Source organism: Helianthus annuus, chromosome 11 (genome assembly GCF_002127325.2).
Source record: "Helianthus annuus cultivar XRQ/B chromosome 11, HanXRQr2.0-SUNRISE, whole genome shotgun sequence".
Lineage (NCBI taxonomy): Eukaryota > Viridiplantae > Streptophyta > Magnoliopsida > Asterales > Asteraceae > Helianthus > Helianthus annuus.
In genome coordinates this window covers 131,934,862-131,952,361 of record NC_035443.2, presented here as the reverse complement: position 1 = coordinate 131,952,361, position 17,500 = coordinate 131,934,862, and the positions used below count along the sequence as shown (strand labels likewise).

Sequence of the window (17,500 nt, the reverse complement as noted above, 5' to 3'; positions counted from 1 at the left end):
CATTGGAAATGATATTCAATTAAGTAAAGATATCATTGTGCACTGTCATGACTCTACTGTGGGAGGTCATTCAGGGTATCATGCTACACTTCAGAGATTAAAGGGTTTCTTTTACTGGAAGGGCAGTCTAAAGCAGTCAGGGAATGGGTTCGAGCCTGCAGTGTATGTCAGCAGGCTAAGTATGAGACAGTAGCCTCTCCAGGTTTAATTCAACCTTTGCCTATTCCTACTTGCATTTTTTTTATATCAGTATGGATTTCATTACTGGGTTGCCCAAGTCCAAAGGTAAAAATGTGATTTTTGTGGTTGTTGATAGACTCACAAAATATGCTCATTTTGTGGGCATGACACAGCCAATTTCTGCAAGTTCAGTGGCCAAAGCTTTTATTGACAATGTTTACAAACTTCATGGGTGGCCTACTACCATTGTATCGGATAGGGACTCCATTTTTCTAAGCAATTTTTGGAAAGAGTTTACTAGATTACAAGGCATTGCTGTTCAAATGTCCACTGCATATCACCCACAAACCGATGGACAAACTGAAGTGGTTAATAGATGCTTGGAGACCTATATCAGGTGTATGGTTTTACATTATGCTGATTCATGGGCTACTTGGTTATCGCTTGCTGAATGGTGGTATAACACTAACTATCACACTTCAATCAAAACTACACCTTTTCAAGCTTTGTATGGAACTCCTCCTCCCATTCATGTGCCTTATGTGCATAGGGATACTAAAGTGGCAAGTCTGGATGAGGAAATGTGTTCAAGGGAGGAAGCAATTAAAATTTTAAGGAGTACTCTGGCTATGGCACAAAATAGACTCAGACAACAAGCTAACAAACACAGGACTGATAGACAGTTTCAAGAGGGATCTTGGGTGTCTTTGAAGTTGAGGCCTTATATACAAACTTCTTTAAGGGGAGCTGTGTACAATAATTTTTCTCCAAAATATTATGGGCCTTTCTTAATTGTGGGAAAAATAGGAGAAGTTGCTTATAAATTGGACTTGCCACCTGAATCCCAGCTGCATCCTGTGTTTCATGTCTCTCTTTTGAAAGCTGCAAATGGTCCTCCAGTCCAAGTAACACCTATCCCTCAAGTTCCCAGATTTACCCTACAGCCTGCTAAGGTGTTGGATCAAAGAGTGGTCAGAATGGGCAACAAAGCAGTGTCACAAGTTTTGGTACAGTGGACCGGTCAAACATTAGCTGATGCAACTTGGGAGATTAAGCATGACTTTCAACTCAGATTTCTGGCTTTTCAGTTGTAATTGATAGGTTTTATTTCCTTGTGGACAAGGAATTTTCATATGGGGGGGGGGTATTGATATATAGAATAGCTAGTTACAAGTTTAAGGTTTTGTTTGTAAAAGTAGAATAGTTAAAGGACTGATATTGTAAAATTGTAAAAACGGTTGTAATGAGTCGTTATAAGTAAGTTAAGGCTTTCCCGCCTGGGGTTAGCTTGATTTGGGAAACTCTCTCTCTCTCTCTAGATTCTCTCTCTAAATTGAGCATTATCAGAGAGATGACGGAATAATGAGGGAACCGGCTGTCTCCGGCGACCCTGTTTTGGGGCGACCGAATTAATCACGGCGGCGGTGGCCATCGGACCACGGCGACGACACTTAGAGTCCAGAAATCAGGTTCGTCAGCGGGTGTTTGGTTCGAGTTTATAGCGGCAGTGGTCATGGTTGTAAATTCCTCTCGGGTTCGAGTCTGGGTGTCGGGTATCGGTTCAGGAAGGAAACAATGGCAGCCTACACTCTCACTCGTTCCATGCTTCCTTCGGTTAGTGTCTGAGAATTGTGTTCTTGTGTTCATTAGTCTTTAATGGTCCGTATAGGAATAATGTAGGAGCTGGGAATTCTAAAACTGGTTGTTTATTGGGATAAAATTGAGAGTAATGTTGTTGCTATTCTGAACACTGTTGATGTATCGATTTGGGGTTTTATGTACAAATGTGTTGTGGTTGTATGATTGCTAGATTAGGAATATGTTTTTAATAGAGCTGGCCATAAATTGTTGTGAAAAAAAGGGGATATAAATGTTTACTGTAGTAATTTGTGACTCATGGATTATTTTGGTGTTCTTGTGATCTTTTGATCTTATGCATTGTTAATTGTCTTCATGATTCAAGAATGTGGATTATAAACTAAGTGTTGGGCAGCCTGTTGTTATGACAATTGTAGGATGAATAAAATTGGTAATAAAATGGTTTGACAATGATGCTTGCATAAATGATCCTACACTTTAACAGATGGAATTGTATTTGATTTAAAAGCCTGCTACTTGATTTTTAACTGTTGATAGAGAGATTTATGATTTGTGTTGAAGATAAAATTTGACAAACATATGGGTTGGATAAAATGATTAGTCACACACTCTGAGTGTACAAACACATAATGCACGAAGTACAACCTTGCACAGCATGACCGCACACATAAAAGGTGGGATTATTTTGTACAAGATTGTAAATGTGGGATTATTAGAAACCAATTTTCTTTAGTTTTTTTTTATAAAAATGTTAGCCTGCTAGTGTAAAACTTTATTAATTTTTGTATAATGATTTTTTGCACTATTATGACTAGAGTTTAATAAATGTTTGTTGAAAACTAAAATCTAGGTTGGAGATGAAGTTTTCCTCAAAAGCATTCTAAACTCTACCGAGATTGTAGCAAGAGGAAGGGTCCAGAGCTTGGACCCAAATGATCTAGTTGGTGGTACGGAGATTGGACTAGAATGGTGTGAGGTAAACGTTCAAGTACCAATAAAAAAGATGAAAACTTGGTAAGACCATATGGCCCTATCAATTCATCTCGGTATGTATTTGTTAAACTTTTGATACAAGTAATTTTAATATCATGGAACTTAATGCTTATACATGGATAGTTTATTTGTAGGTAGTCCATGAGGATTGAGGACGCATGATGACTCAAGATTTTATGCTTCTTATTTCTTTTATTGTTTTCAATTTCTTTATTAAATGTTAAGACTTTGTGTTAGATAATGTTATAACTTACTTATGGTTAGTGTTTTTGTTATAAACATGCTTATTTGAAATTTAATGATTCTTTCATTAGTTGATGTTATACAATAACTATTAGGATGTTATATGTTGATGGTCTGTTTATAAAATTGGTTTTATAATCTTATTTGGGATAATAGGACCATTTTCTTGATATTAAAGTAGCTATATGTTACATCATAAGGGTCCTATAAATTAATTTTTAAGGACGCTTGTATGTGTATCAAAAGATTAAAAGTAGATAATCACATATTAGAACATTGTAAAAGTGTCCTAATATGTTCTTTTTAGGACGCTATTTAAGTTGTCTATAGACATATTATGCGACCATAAAATTGGTTTTATAATTTTATTTGGTATATTATAACCCTTTTCTTGGTACTAAATTAGCTATAATGTTACATCATAAGGGTCCTATCAATTAATTTCTAAGGACATTTGTAAGTGAACCAAAAGATTAAAAGTATGTAAGCACATGTTAGAACATCGTAAAAGTGTCCTAATATGTTTTTATTAGGACACTATTTTGGTTGTTCAAAGACATATTACGCGACCATAAAATTGGTTTCATAATCTTATTTGAGATGTTAGGACGCTTTTTTTAGTTTCGGGACTTATTACGACCCCTTTACATGAAACGCTTTTACCGTTGGTCCTATTAAATGAAAGGTCCTATAAAATAGCATTTTAGGACGCTTTTGCGCGTACTAAAAACCCAGTTTACTTGTAGTGACGCCTCCATTTACAAAGGAAACTCTGACGAAATTTTCCAAAAAATCCAACACTAAGAAAATATTTTTCTAGCAAGTGTTACAATTATATTTTGACCCTGTTTTCCAAAATAAACTTCGCCATGATTTTATTTGCAAAGATACCAAGTACCGGAGGTTGATTTTCGTAAATAAAATTTGATAAATATATATGTAGAATATATATATTTTATACTAAAACTCGTGTGCGATTATTTGTTTATTTCCTGAACTAGTTATATTATTTTTTTGGGTAAAAGTAGTATAACTTATGAACACCGTAAAAATTACGACTCCAAAATAATACCAAAATTCTCACCAAAAATAAGTATTTAAGTTACGCATTTATTATTGCAATACAAAACGCTAAAACGTAACTTGTGTAATATTTGGAAAGATACTCTCATTCGTATATTTTTGGTTAAATATTATTTTGGAAAATTTATGAAGTAAAATATAATACTTTTGGGAAAAATATGTATATTTTGGAATTAAGATGTTTTAGACAAGTAAATTAAATATATTTTTCTAAGTGGGGCTTAAAATATATTTTTCGGAATTACAAGTGTACATGTATAAATACCCCCATCCTTGGGAAGGAAATACGAAGTTAAAATACTTGAGAAGTAGGAATACGAAATATTGATTAACGATTATTCCAAACATTAACTATAATTTAAAGTTAAAATAATTATTTTAACTAATAATTATAACTTGGAATAATGTTGAGAACACAAGAAACGTGACTCAAAAACTTCATACTAAGCAAAGGAACGACCCATTCGTCTAATAGACGTTAGTACACTATAGGTAGTCGTGTTGGCTGAGGAGACTTGGGTTACACATACTGAAGACGCAATACTGTGAGTTCATGTCCCCCTTTTCTCTTTACTGTTTTCAGTTTTATACTTCGGGGGTGAAATACATGCGACAATTGTTACAAACTTTTACTTACATGGTATGGTTAGCGTAGGGAGGGTTTTTACTACTTAGATCATGTGAGTGGGTAGGTGGAACTTAAGGTCATTAATCCTCGTTGTAGGACCGAGGGACATGAGTGATAGATCTATTCGGGTGTAGCGAGCCCCACTCCTGAGTCCGCTGAGTGGACCATGAGGTGACTATGTGCCTGATGCCAAAATCTGCTAGGTTTGAGTCTTCCTGCACTTTCTCACACATACCAGTGGCTTTGCAACCCATTGGTGATCTCTTTTTCCTTATTGATACATACTAGGGACTTACATACATACTCACAACATTTTCAAAGGTTTATACATACACACAAACAAACACATGAACTCGCTCAACTTTTGTTGATGTTTTTCAACTACATGTATTTCAGGGAATTTGTAAGTGGATCTCGCGGGCGTTGGAAGCTTTTATGCTGCGTAAAAATAAAGATATCATCCACGGTCTTTGAGTTTGGTTAGTGTGTCTTATTCCTGGACGAGACACGTCATCCAAACCTTGGCGTTATTTAGTATCTTTTTTACGAGTCTTTAATGAACTTATAAACCATTTGTATGATTTGTAAAACTTGAATTCTAAGTCTACGTTTTAAAACGATGTTGTTATGTTTTTTTAAAACTTATTTCATGGATGACAATCCTTTGGTTTTATCATATAGTTGATGTTATGATTGAATGCAATGATATTAAGAAAGTCACACCATAATCACGCTTCCGCAAAAGTCAGGGTGTGACATGGAGTGCAACGGATCGGGTGACTGTCCGATCGGGTGGCTGTCCGATTGGGTGGCAATCCGATCGGGTGGCAATCCGATCAGTTGGCCATCCGATTGATCAGTCACTCGATCGGTGGTCTCCGGCGAATTGCGTTTTGATGCTTCGTTTTGTTCGTTAAGCTTTGCGATAGTTTGGTTATGCATCCTTGTACCCACCTTCATATATTTATTATAATTAGTCACAAAGGATCGTATAAATATCCACATTTCAAGGTCTGTGTTGCATTAATTGAGTTGCGCGTTTCGAATATGCGTTGCGTTGCGACACATCACGGCTATCGAGGAGGGTAGAATAGGGCCTCACTCAATGTCATCGTGAGTGTTAGTACGTGCGATGTGATGTGTTATAGCGATAAATTATGCGTAATATGCGAAAATACTGCGAAATAGCGATGTATGCGATATAGCTACATTATGATCCGAATCTCTGGTGCTAGGCGTAACGAGTATAACGAGTAGTAACAATGCACGAACGTGCGGGTTGTTACATTATACACCTAATGGTAACTAGTTTAACAACCGGTGAAAAAGTTTCATCAAAGTTAATTCCTTGTTTTTGACTATAACCTTTGGCCACAAGTCTAGTCTTAAACCTCTCTATCTCGCTAATCGACTTATACTTTATTTTATATATCCAATTGCATCCTACAATAGACTTACCAGGAGGTAACTCCACAAGATCCCAAGTATTATCCCTACGAATAGCCTCAATTTCTTCATTCATAGTAGATATCCAATTTGGAACATCACAAGCTTCATTAAAGTTTTTTGGCTCATGACACTTATCTTAAACAACAATAAAGCATTTATGTTCTACTGAAATATTAGAGTAATTTACTACTCTTTCTAGACCATACTTTTACTTTCCCTTCCACTATAAAGTCACTAAGGTTTCTAGGCAAAGTAGAGCTTCTAGAAGACCTTCTTAGTTGGTTTGGTTCAACTACTTCCTCACTAATATTTCCCTGAGATATTGTTTTGTTCTTCAATAACAGGTATCACAAAATCAACCCTATCAAAGACATGTTCCCTCACGCTGGACTGCTTATTAAAAGCACTGTCAGCAGTATCAGTATCCTTATCACCTAATATTTCCTGTGTCCTTGTTACACTTAGATCCTTCCTTCATCATTAGGATTTTCAAATTGTTGTGGTTCTGTGTTCTCTTACGTGTAAAAAAATTTCAAACTATTTACATCACTAAAAACATTTTCAATTACTTGTTGTAAAATATTTTTATCCACAAAAGGAAATAGAGTTTCAAAAAACTTAACATTTTAGAAAAAATACACTTCTGATATCCAAACTGTACACTTTATACCTTTTTTTTCACGTTGGAATACCCAATAAAGACACATTTCTCAGCATGACTATTGAGCTTATTAGTTTCATTCAACACAGTACAAAAACACAAACACCCAAACAATTTTAAGTGATTTAGGAAAGGTTCAAAACCATACACCAACTCATAAGGAGTTCAACACATATTCTGACCAAAATCTAGCAGGTAAAAAACTCTGAAATAACTATGCCCTAGCAACATTCAATAAATGTTTGTGCTTCCTTTCAACTATCCCATTCTGTTGGGGTGAGTATGTAACACCCCAAAAACGTAAACCCGTATATTATAAAGTTCAAGGAATTAATAAACAAGAAATTACCAATTAAGAACTTAACCTAGTTAAGTTCTAGTCTAGAAATAACTCATATTATGGTTAAAATACTTGAAACTAGAGAAAATGGTAGTCAAGGGACTAAACTTGTCAAAAATGAAACTCTTATTACTAATAGTAACAAAATCAAAACAAAACACACCAAAAATTGGTGGTCTGGTCGACAGAAGCAGAGAAAAGGGGCGACCCCCATATCCAAAACCCTAACATCACCATTTCTTGCAAATTGAAGGCTCAAATCCTAACCAAAACAAAATCCGAGCTTAGAATCGTGTTCCTCATCGCGAGAGGGTCTAGAGGTATGTAAAATTTTGTGAGAATTCACTACTTGAAATTCTCATGAATCTAGCAAAATCTGAAATTTATTTGATGCATGATAGTAATTAGTTAGATTAAAGATGAAATAGTGTCTAGGGTTAAAACCTAGACAACTATAGGTGAAATCATGCCCTAATTCAGGAAAATTCCATGAATCCATAAATGTTAAGTTATGGGTTTTGTAAGTTGATGATGAATATTAGGATTTTGAGTGTAATCCTAGTATAAATTTCATTATAAGAAGTAATTCCAGTGATATTGATACTAATTGTATGCAAAATTGCTATTATAGTGAAATTTGATGGCAAATCATAAAGTCACGAACTTGTTTATGAAGGTGGAAAAATCTGACCCGCTAGGTGTTTGTAGAAATGCCTAAGTGAGGACTTAAATGTTAAAATTTGGATAAAAACGCAGATTTGATAATGGTCCATAATGATGTGATTATGGTCATGAAAAGAGTTCTAAACATGTTGTGAAAACTGAATTTTCTAGGCAAAGAGTCCGGTTCCTCTAGCGGACAAGCCGAGGGGAAATCACGAGGAAAAGGCGCGCTCTAAAGGTACGAGATTTATCGTTTCGTTACATTATACCTTATTGTTAGTTTTATGTAGTCAATTTTGAAACACGACGACCAAGATTTACCAATACGTCACGAATATGATTAGTGCCTTAAACAAGTAAATGGGTCAAAACAAGTGAAAATGCATGAAATCTTACATATCCGAAATGGTGTGTAAGTTTAACACCCAAACGGGTCAAACAAGTTATGGTAATAAGCATGAAGCATGACCTTATTACACAATGCGTGAATTACATGATAAGTATGCCGTGTAACGAACACCATACCCAAATTAAGAAATCTTGTTCTTAATATAGGAGCTAAGGTGCATATCCGATGCATGAAAATAGTATAAACAACCAAATATTATGTCTTGTAATCTAGGGTGTAAGTTGATTTCGTAAGCATGCCCGCTCAAGAATAGTTGAGTAATGTTATAAACCAAAACAAGTATGAAGTACTAGCCCAGCCGCGCAGCAATTTATGCGAAATTGTGTTGTTTCGACTCATAGCGAATCAGCAAGAAAACTGCATTTTAAACAAGGAAGAGATGTGCAGAGTTTACCGTAAATTACGGTAGTACCGTAATTTACGGTGGCCTGAAATTATTTACGGTGAGTCTCTACTGTGTTACGGTAGATCCCAAATGACCAGAAGCCACCGTAATTTACGGTGACACCGTAAATTACGGTGGAGCCCTGTTTGACAAAAGTTGTTTTGATCATTTTCTCGAATCCGTGTTCGGACCTGATTCGAATACATAATTACCAAGAGTGTTAGTACTAATGCTTGTTTTAAATGTTAGTTCTCAGGTACCAAGAAAAAGGATGAAGATCAAGCAAGTGAATCGAACCGAACACACACATTTTAAGAACGCTTCCGCATCCAAACTTTGTGTTAGAAACTATGTAAATTAATGGTAGTTACTGTCTTGTATGTGGTTTGTAACAACAATACACGAAGGTTGTGTAAATTTTGGGTTAAACTATGAAAGTTTTTGTAAAGTCGTCATTTTGGCGTTAAATGCAAGGTTTTTAGGTTATTAAATTTGGTAAAATAAGCTGGGTCTTACAAGTTGGTAATCAGAGCTTAAGGTTGCCAATAAGTGTTCGGTTCAAGCTTGATCAACATCCGGTAAGAGTTATTGCTTAAGTAGAATTTAGAAGTATAGAAATAATTCACAAACGAATATACATGGAAAAGAGTGTGTAAGCACACTCAAACACGAGAAAAGCATGAAACAAGAATAATAGAATCAAGAGTGTGTAAGCACACTCAAACACGAGAAAAGCATGAAACAAGAATAATAGAATCAAGAGTGTGTAAGCACACTCAAACACGAGAAAAGCATGAGACAAGAATGATTGAGTCAAGTTGCGAGCTTGATCAAATCAAAACAAGTAAAACATGTATTACAAATGAAATGTTTAACGATATATGTAAACATTTCAGTATCAAAGATGGCAAGCGGAGGTGACGGAGATGCGGTGCCAAGAGTCACCGAACAGATGAGAATAGTGATTGCCGAAGAAGTTGGAAAGGCGATCGAAAACAGCTTGTCGAATTTCATTGATAAAATCCAAAATACGGTTTTATCAGTGGTAGAAGAAAGAATCAAGAAGCTGGAAGATAATTCAAATCTAGCAAAGGAAAAATCCGGGGAACGAAAACCTTGTTCATACAAGGAATTCATAGCTTGTAAACCGCCTATCTATAATGGGGAAGTTGATCCAATCGTGTGTCAGCGATGGATAGGCGATATCGAGGGAGTGTTCGAGAGAACACATTGTGATGAAAATGACTACGTAGCTTATGGTACGGGTCAATTAAGAGGTCAAGCGAAGGATTGGTGGGATAACAAGAAGAAAGAGATTGGAAACGAAGCGGCTAAGGCCATGACGTGGGAGGAGTTTAAGACGCCGTTTCTTAAACACCATAGCCCCAAAGCGGTTATAAACAAGATTAAGGAAGAGTTCATGCAACTCAGACACAAGGGTGAATCCATAGACAAGATCACGGGGGTGTTTATGGACAAAATGAAGTTCTGTGATGATCTGATCACGAACGAAGAACAGAAAGTCTATTACTACCATAACATGCTGAGCGCTGAATATAGGGAGTTCATAACCCCTTCAAAGTATGAGACCCTTACCGAGATTGTCAATGCTGCTCGGGAAAGGGAGATTGAGTTGAAGAAGAGTATAGAGCGGGGTGAACGAAGGGCACAGGATATAAATCCAAGCCCTACCAAGAAGGCAAGAACGAATGAAACATCAAAGAAATCAGACGCAAAGAGCGGTACGCCAAGTTGCAAAATCTGCGGCAAGAATCACAAAGGTGAATGTCGCTTCAAGGATAAGCCATGTCCTATATGTCGAAAAACGGGACATATGGCTATATCATGCCCGGAAAAAGTGACCGTTTGTTATAACTGTTACCGAACGGGTCACAAAAGATCAGAGTGCCCAGAATTGGCGGGAAAGAATGAAGGGCAAGATTCAAAAGGTGAAGCCGCAAAAGCCAAAGCAAGATCCTTTCAATTGACCGCTGCTGAAGCAAAGGTCGAACCTGACGTGGTCTCAGGTATATTCACTATAAATTCAATTCCCGCACGTGTGTTATTTGATACTGGTGCGAATAAATCCTTTGTTTCATATGGGTTTATTCGACACCCCTCATTTGTTCTAACAAAATTGCCTATGCCTTTAGAGGTAGAGATAGGTAATAATAAAAGCTTTATTGTCTGTGATGTATGTAAAAACTGCACGATGAATATTGATGACGAGGAATATGCAATAGACTTGATCCCGATGTCGATGGGAGAATTCCAAGTGGTAGTGGGAATGGATTGGCTATCCTGTTACCACGCAAAAGTGGTTTGTTTCCGAAAGGAAATAAAACTAACTTCTCCTAGCGGAAAGCAAGTTACAATATATGGAGAAAAGGGAGGTAACCCGGTGATATGCTCAATGCTAGAAGCTCGCAAACTCATGAAACATGGATGCAAGGCCTTTATGGTATATGCGAGCGAAACGGAAAAGGAACTCCTCAAAATTGGGGATGTACCAGTCGTGCGAGATTATGAAGACGTGTTTCCGGAAGAACTACCGGGGATACCGCCAGAACGGGAGGTAGAGTTCGGAATCGAGTTGATTCCGGGCGCGAAACCCGTGGCCAAGGCGCCATACCGACTTGCACCGTCGGAGTTACAAGAATTGATGTCTCAAATTCAGGAATTTCTTGACAAGGGATTTATCCGACCGAGTGTGTCTCCGTGGGGCGCACCAGTCTTATTCGTGAAAAAGAAAGATGGCAGTATGCGCATGTGTATCGATTACCGGGAGTTAAACAAACTCACGGTGAAGAATCGATACCCACTTCCAAGAATCGACGATTTATTCGACCAACTGCAAGGAGCAAGTTGGTTTTCCAAAATTGATCTCCGATCCGGTTATCACCAATTGAAAGTCAAGGAGGAGGACGTACCCAAAACGGCTTTCCGTACGAGGTACGGGCATTATGAATTCCTCGTAATGCCTTTCGGATTGACCAATGCGCCCGCGGCTTTCATGGACCTCATGAACCGGGTTTGCAAACCCATGCTAGATAAGTCGGTAATTGTATTTATCGACGACATTCTGGTATATTCAAAGAGTGAAGCCGAGCACGTGTGTCATTTGCGGGAGATATTAGACACACTTAGACGAGAGGAGCTGTATGCAAAATTCACGAAGTGTGCTTTCTGGTTACGGGAAGTACAGTTTCTTGGGCATCTTATTAGTGCTGATGGAGTACTAGTAGATCCGTCAAAGATAGAAGCTGTGACAAAATGGAGCCCTCCAAGAAATCCCTCGGAAATCCGAAGCTTTTTAGGGCTTGCGGGATATTATCGGAGATTCATACAGGATTTCTCCAAAATTGCCTTACCCTTGACCAAATTAACTCGTAAGGAGGAAAAGTTTGTGTGGGGCATTAAGCAAGAGGAAGCTTTCCAAACACTCAAGGAAAAGTTGACCCACGCTCCGGTACTGACCTTACCGGAAGGGACTGAAGACATGGTGGTTTACTCGGACGCTTCTCAATTGGGGCTCGGATGCGTGTTAATGCAACGAGGCAAGGTTATCGCCTATGCCTCGAGGCAATTGAAGATTCATGAAAATAAATATCCGGTTCACGACTTAGAATTGGCGGCGGTGGTGTTTGCCTTAAAGATATGGAGACATTACTTGTACGGAGTAAAGTTTACAATCTTTACCGACCATAAAAGCTTGAAATATTTCTTCGACCAGATGGAATTAAACATGCGGCAAAGGCGGTGGTTAGAAACCGTCAAGGACTATGACTGCGAAATACATTACCACCCCGGTAAGGCCAATGTAGTTGCCGATGCGCTGAGTCGCAAAACAGATTATGCCCCGATACGGGTACGATCAATGCAACTGGTTGTGACTTCAAGTTTACTAGAACGAATTCGAGAAGCACAAGATGAAGCTGTAAAGGCGGAAAACTGGAAAAAGGAAAGAATTATTGGTCAAGTTAAAGACCTTGAAGTGGGCAGTCACGGCCTAAGAACTCGTTTTAATAGAATCTGGGTCCCCAACACATGTGGTGTTAAGAAGCTTCTCCTTGATGAAGCTCATAAATCCCGTTATTCCATTCACCCGGGGGCGACCAAAATGTATCATGACTTGAAGCAAAACTATTGGTGGCCCGGAATGAAGCGAGACACTGTGAAATATGTGGAAAAATGCTTGACATGCCTACAAGTCAAAGCGGAACACCAAAAGCCGTATGGTAAGCTCCAACCGTTAGAAATTCCGGTTTGGAAATGGGAGCAAATCACGATGGACCTATTGACTAAACTACCTAAAACAAGTCGTGGTTTTGACGCTATTTGGGTGGTCGTGGATAGGTTAACTAAAAGCGCCCACTTTATTCCGATTCGTGAAACCTATACATCTGAGAAAATGTCGGAGGTATACACCAATGAAATCATAGCAAGGCATGGGGTACCGATATCCATTGTATCAGACAGAGATACTCGGTTTACCTCGAAATTCTGGCATGAATTCCAAGAACAGATGGGAACCAAATTGTTCCTTAGCACTGCTTACCATCCACAAACGGATGGGCAGAGCGAAAGAACAATACAAACATTGGGTGATATGCTACGGGCTTGCATTATTGACTTTGGGGGTAGTTGGGATGTCCATTTACCCTTGGTCGAATTCGCGTATAATAATAGCTATCACGCGAGCATTAAAATGGCCCCGTATGAGCTATTATATGGCAGAAAGTGTCGGACTCCGGTATGTTGGGGAGAGGTGGGCCCGCGAGGGCTAGCACCAACTGATGTAATCCGAGCTACAAATGCGAAAATTGACATAGTTCGGACACATTTAAAGGCGGCTCAAGACCGACAAAAGGCATACGCAGACAAAAGAAATAGGCCAATCGAGTTCCAAGTTGGCGATATGGTCATGCTAAAGGTTTCCCCATGGAAGGGTATTATTAGATTCCGAAAAAGGGGAAAGTTGAGCCCGAGATTCATTGGGCCATTTAGAATCATTGAACGAGTTGGTAAGGTAGCTTATCGACTTGAATTACCCGAAGAATTGAGTGGGATTCATAACACATTTCACGTATCACATCTCCGGAAATGTTTGGCCGACGAGACCACTCATGTCCACTACGATGATATCGAGGTGGATAACAGTCTCAACTATGCAGTGAAACCGATTGTGATTTTAGATCGTAAAGAGAAAAGCTTGAGGAACAAAGTGATAAATCAAGTCAAGGTTAAGTGGGACCACAGAAAAGGGTCAGACACTACTTGGGAATCCGAAGAGGAGATGCGGCGTCTCTACCCTACATTATTTGGTACGTAATTCGGTTTCGGGGACGAAACCCCTTTTAAGGGGGGTGGACTTGTAACACCCCAAAAACGTAAACCCGTATATTATAAAGTTCAAGGAATTAATAAACAAGAAATTACCAATTAAGAACTTAACCTAGTTAAGTTCTAGTCTAGAAATAACTCATATTATGGTTAAAATACTTGAAACTAGAGAAAATGGTAGTCAAGGGACTAAACTTGTCAAAAATGAAACTCTTATTACTAATAGTAACAAAATCAAAACAAAACACACCAAAAATTGGTGGTCTGGTCGACAGAAGCAGAGAAAAGGGGCGACCCCCATATCCAAAACCCTAACATCACCATTTCTTGCAAATTGAAGGCTCAAATCCTAACCAAAACAAAATCCGAGCTTAGAATCGTGTTCCTCATCGCGAGAGGGTCTAGAGGTATGTAAAATTTTGTGAGAATTCACTACTTGAAATTCTCATGAATCTAGCAAAATCTGAAATTTATTTGATGCATGATAGTAATTAGTTAGATTAAAGATGAAATAGTGTCTAGGGTTAAAACCTAGACAACTATAGGTGAAATCATGCCCTAATTCAGGAAAATTCCATGAATCCATAAATGTTAAGTTATGGGTTTTGTAAGTTGATGATGAATATTAGGATTTTGAGTGTAATCCTAGTATAAATTTCATTATAAGAAGTAATTCCAGTGATATTGATACTAATTGTATGCAAAATTGCTATTATAGTGAAATTTGATGGCAAATCATAAAGTCACGAACTTGTTTATGAAGGTGGAAAAATCTGACCCGCTAGGTGTTTGTAGAAATGCCTAAGTGAGGACTTAAATGTTAAAATTTGGATAAAAACGCAGATTTGATAATGGTCCATAATGATGTGATTATGGTCATGAAAAGAGTTCTAAACATGTTGTGAAAACTGAATTTTCTAGGCAAAGAGTCCGGTTCCTCTAGCGGACAAGCCGAGGGGAAATCACGAGGAAAAGGCGCGCTCTAAAGGTACGAAATTTATCGTTTCGTTACATTATACCTTATTGTTAGTTTTATGTAGTCAATTTTGAAACACGACGACCAAGATTTACCAATACGTCACGAATATGATTAGTGCCTTAAACAAGTAAATGGGTCAAAACAAGTGAAAATGCATGAAATCTTACATATCCGAAATGGTGTGTAAGTTTAACACCCAAACGGGTCAAACAAGTTATGGTAATAAGCATGAAGCATGACCTTATTACACAATGCGTGAATTACATGATAAGTATGCCGTGTAACGAACACCATACCCAAATTAAGAAATCTTGTTCTTAATATAGGAGCTAAGGTGCATATCCGATGCATGAAAATAGTATAAACAACCAAATATTATGTCTTGTAATCTAGGGTGTAAGTTGATTTCGTAAGCATGCCCGCTCAAGAATAGTTGAGTAATGTTATAAACCAAAACAAGTATGAAGTACTAGCCCAGCCGCGCAGCAATTTATGCGAAATTGTGTTGTTTCGACTCATAGCGAATCAGCAAGAAAACTGCATTTTAAACAAGGAAGAGATGTGCAGAGTTTACCGTAAATTACGGTAGTACCGTAATTTACGGTGGCCTGAAATTATTTACGGTGAGTCTCTACTGTGTTACGGTAGATCCCAAATGACCAGAAGCCACCGTAATTTACGGTGACACCGTAAATTACGGTGGAGCCCTGTTTGACAAAAGTTGTTTTGATCATTTTCTCGAATCCGTGTTCGGACCTGATTCGAATACATAATTACCAAGAGTGTTAGTACTAATGCTTGTTTTAAATGTTAGTTCTCAGGTACCAAGAAAAAGGATGAAGATCAAGCAAGTGAATCGAACCGAACACACACATTTTAAGAACGCTTCCGCATCCAAACTTTGTGTTAGAAACTATGTAAATTAATGGTAGTTACTGTCTTGTATGTGGTTTGTAACAACAATACACGAAGGTTGTGTAAATTTTGGGTTAAACTATGAAAGTTTTTGTAAAGTCGTCATTTTGGCGTTAAATGCAAGGTTTTTAGGTTATTAAATTTGGTAAAATAAGCTGGGTCTTACAGAGTATGTACAAGACGTCTGATGAACAATACCTTTTTGTTTACAAAAAAATCATTTGGTTATTAATAAACTCAGTTCCATTATCACTCCTGAAACATTTTATGTCCTTTTTAAACTGGGTTTTAATCACATTTACAAAATCAACAATATTTTCAAAAACTTCGTGTTTAGACATCATTAAACATACCCACACTGCCCTTGAGTCATCATCTACTATTGTTAAGAAAAACTTATGTCCTTCTCTGCTAGCAATCTTATAAGGGCCCCATACATCAAAGTGTACAAGATCTCCTAAGCTACTAGACTTATGATTACTCAAAGGGAATAGTTCCCTATGTTGTTTGGCTCTTTGACAAACTTCACAAGGGATACTAGAATCAGGAATTCCTAAATTCAATTTATCTTTAAAAATTTTAATTGCTTGATCAGATGGATGACCCAACCTAGCTTGCCAAAGATTATTTGGACTACTAGAACAATAACACACCTTATTAGAAATGCAAGAACTGCCACAAAAATACAACCCATCCAGTTGACAACAAGCACTAGGACTCTCCTGGTTAACAAATCCTGGATATAACACTTGTGTTCATCGAAAACAATTTGTAACTTGTTATCTCTAGCTAATTTGTGAACAAAGATAAGATTTATGTTGTATTCAGGAACTACCAACACATCTTTAAGAATCACATTACTGACCAGTTTTATAGAACCAATTTTTGTTACTAAAGCATTTGTACCATTAGGATGTTTAACAGTTATCTTAAACTCAGAAACATCTATATAATCAGTTAAACACTTCTCATCTTTAATCATGTGTTGATTTGTTCCTAAATCAACAATCCATCCAACACTCTATTCATAACTAGACTCACCACTAAAATAAAACACAGGTTTACAGAACAGACTAGCACAAAACAGACCACTACCTGAAACATTACAGCTCTGTGGAAGCCCACTAGGTTTATCCCTAAATAGACTAAGAAGTCTCGCTACTTGTTCACTAGTCAAAGTATTAACAGAATTATCAGAAGATTCAATAGTACTATTAATACTTGCAACTGTTTTCTTCCCTTGACTGCTTCTTGGAGGTTTCATCCAATATGGATAGCCAATAATCTCAAAGCATTTATCTACAGTGTAACCTATCTTATTAGAATTTGAACGGTTAACGTTTTGATTAGAAACTCTATTATTTTTCTTAGACTTAACTGGTTGATTTATTTTTGAAACAAAATACATATGGTCTGTCCTTTTTTACTACTATTAGTGGAGTTTCTATGGGATTCTTCCCTAGAAACAATAGCAATGCCTCCTTAACAGTAGGTAAAGTTTCTTTCATTAACAAATTAGTCCTAACACTTTGGTACACCCTATCTAGACCCATTAGAAACTGCACTAGTTTAATCATGTGATTAAAATTATTGAAATCCTTAGCAGCATCACAAGTGCAAGCAGCCAGTT

General features: G+C 37.5%; 1 long non-coding RNA gene across 3 annotated transcripts; it reads left to right on the top strand.

The window, feature by feature from the left end:
* Nucleotides 1–7,362: 7,362 nt before the first annotated feature.
* Nucleotides 7,363–15,924, top strand: LOC110881032. Of its 3 annotated transcripts, XR_002559564.2 has the most exons (4): nucleotides 7,363–7,496; nucleotides 8,011–8,077; nucleotides 14,898–14,964; nucleotides 15,770–15,924. It is a non-coding gene; the product is annotated as an uncharacterized LOC110881032 (long non-coding RNA). The 3 variants fall into 3 exon arrangements; XR_002559565.2 differs by lacking the exons at nucleotides 14,898–14,964; nucleotides 15,770–15,924 and adding an exon at nucleotides 8,883–9,037; XR_002559566.2 differs by lacking the exons at nucleotides 7,363–7,496; nucleotides 8,011–8,077 and adding an exon at nucleotides 14,250–14,383.
* The last annotated feature ends 1,576 nt before the right edge of the window (nucleotides 15,925–17,500 follow it).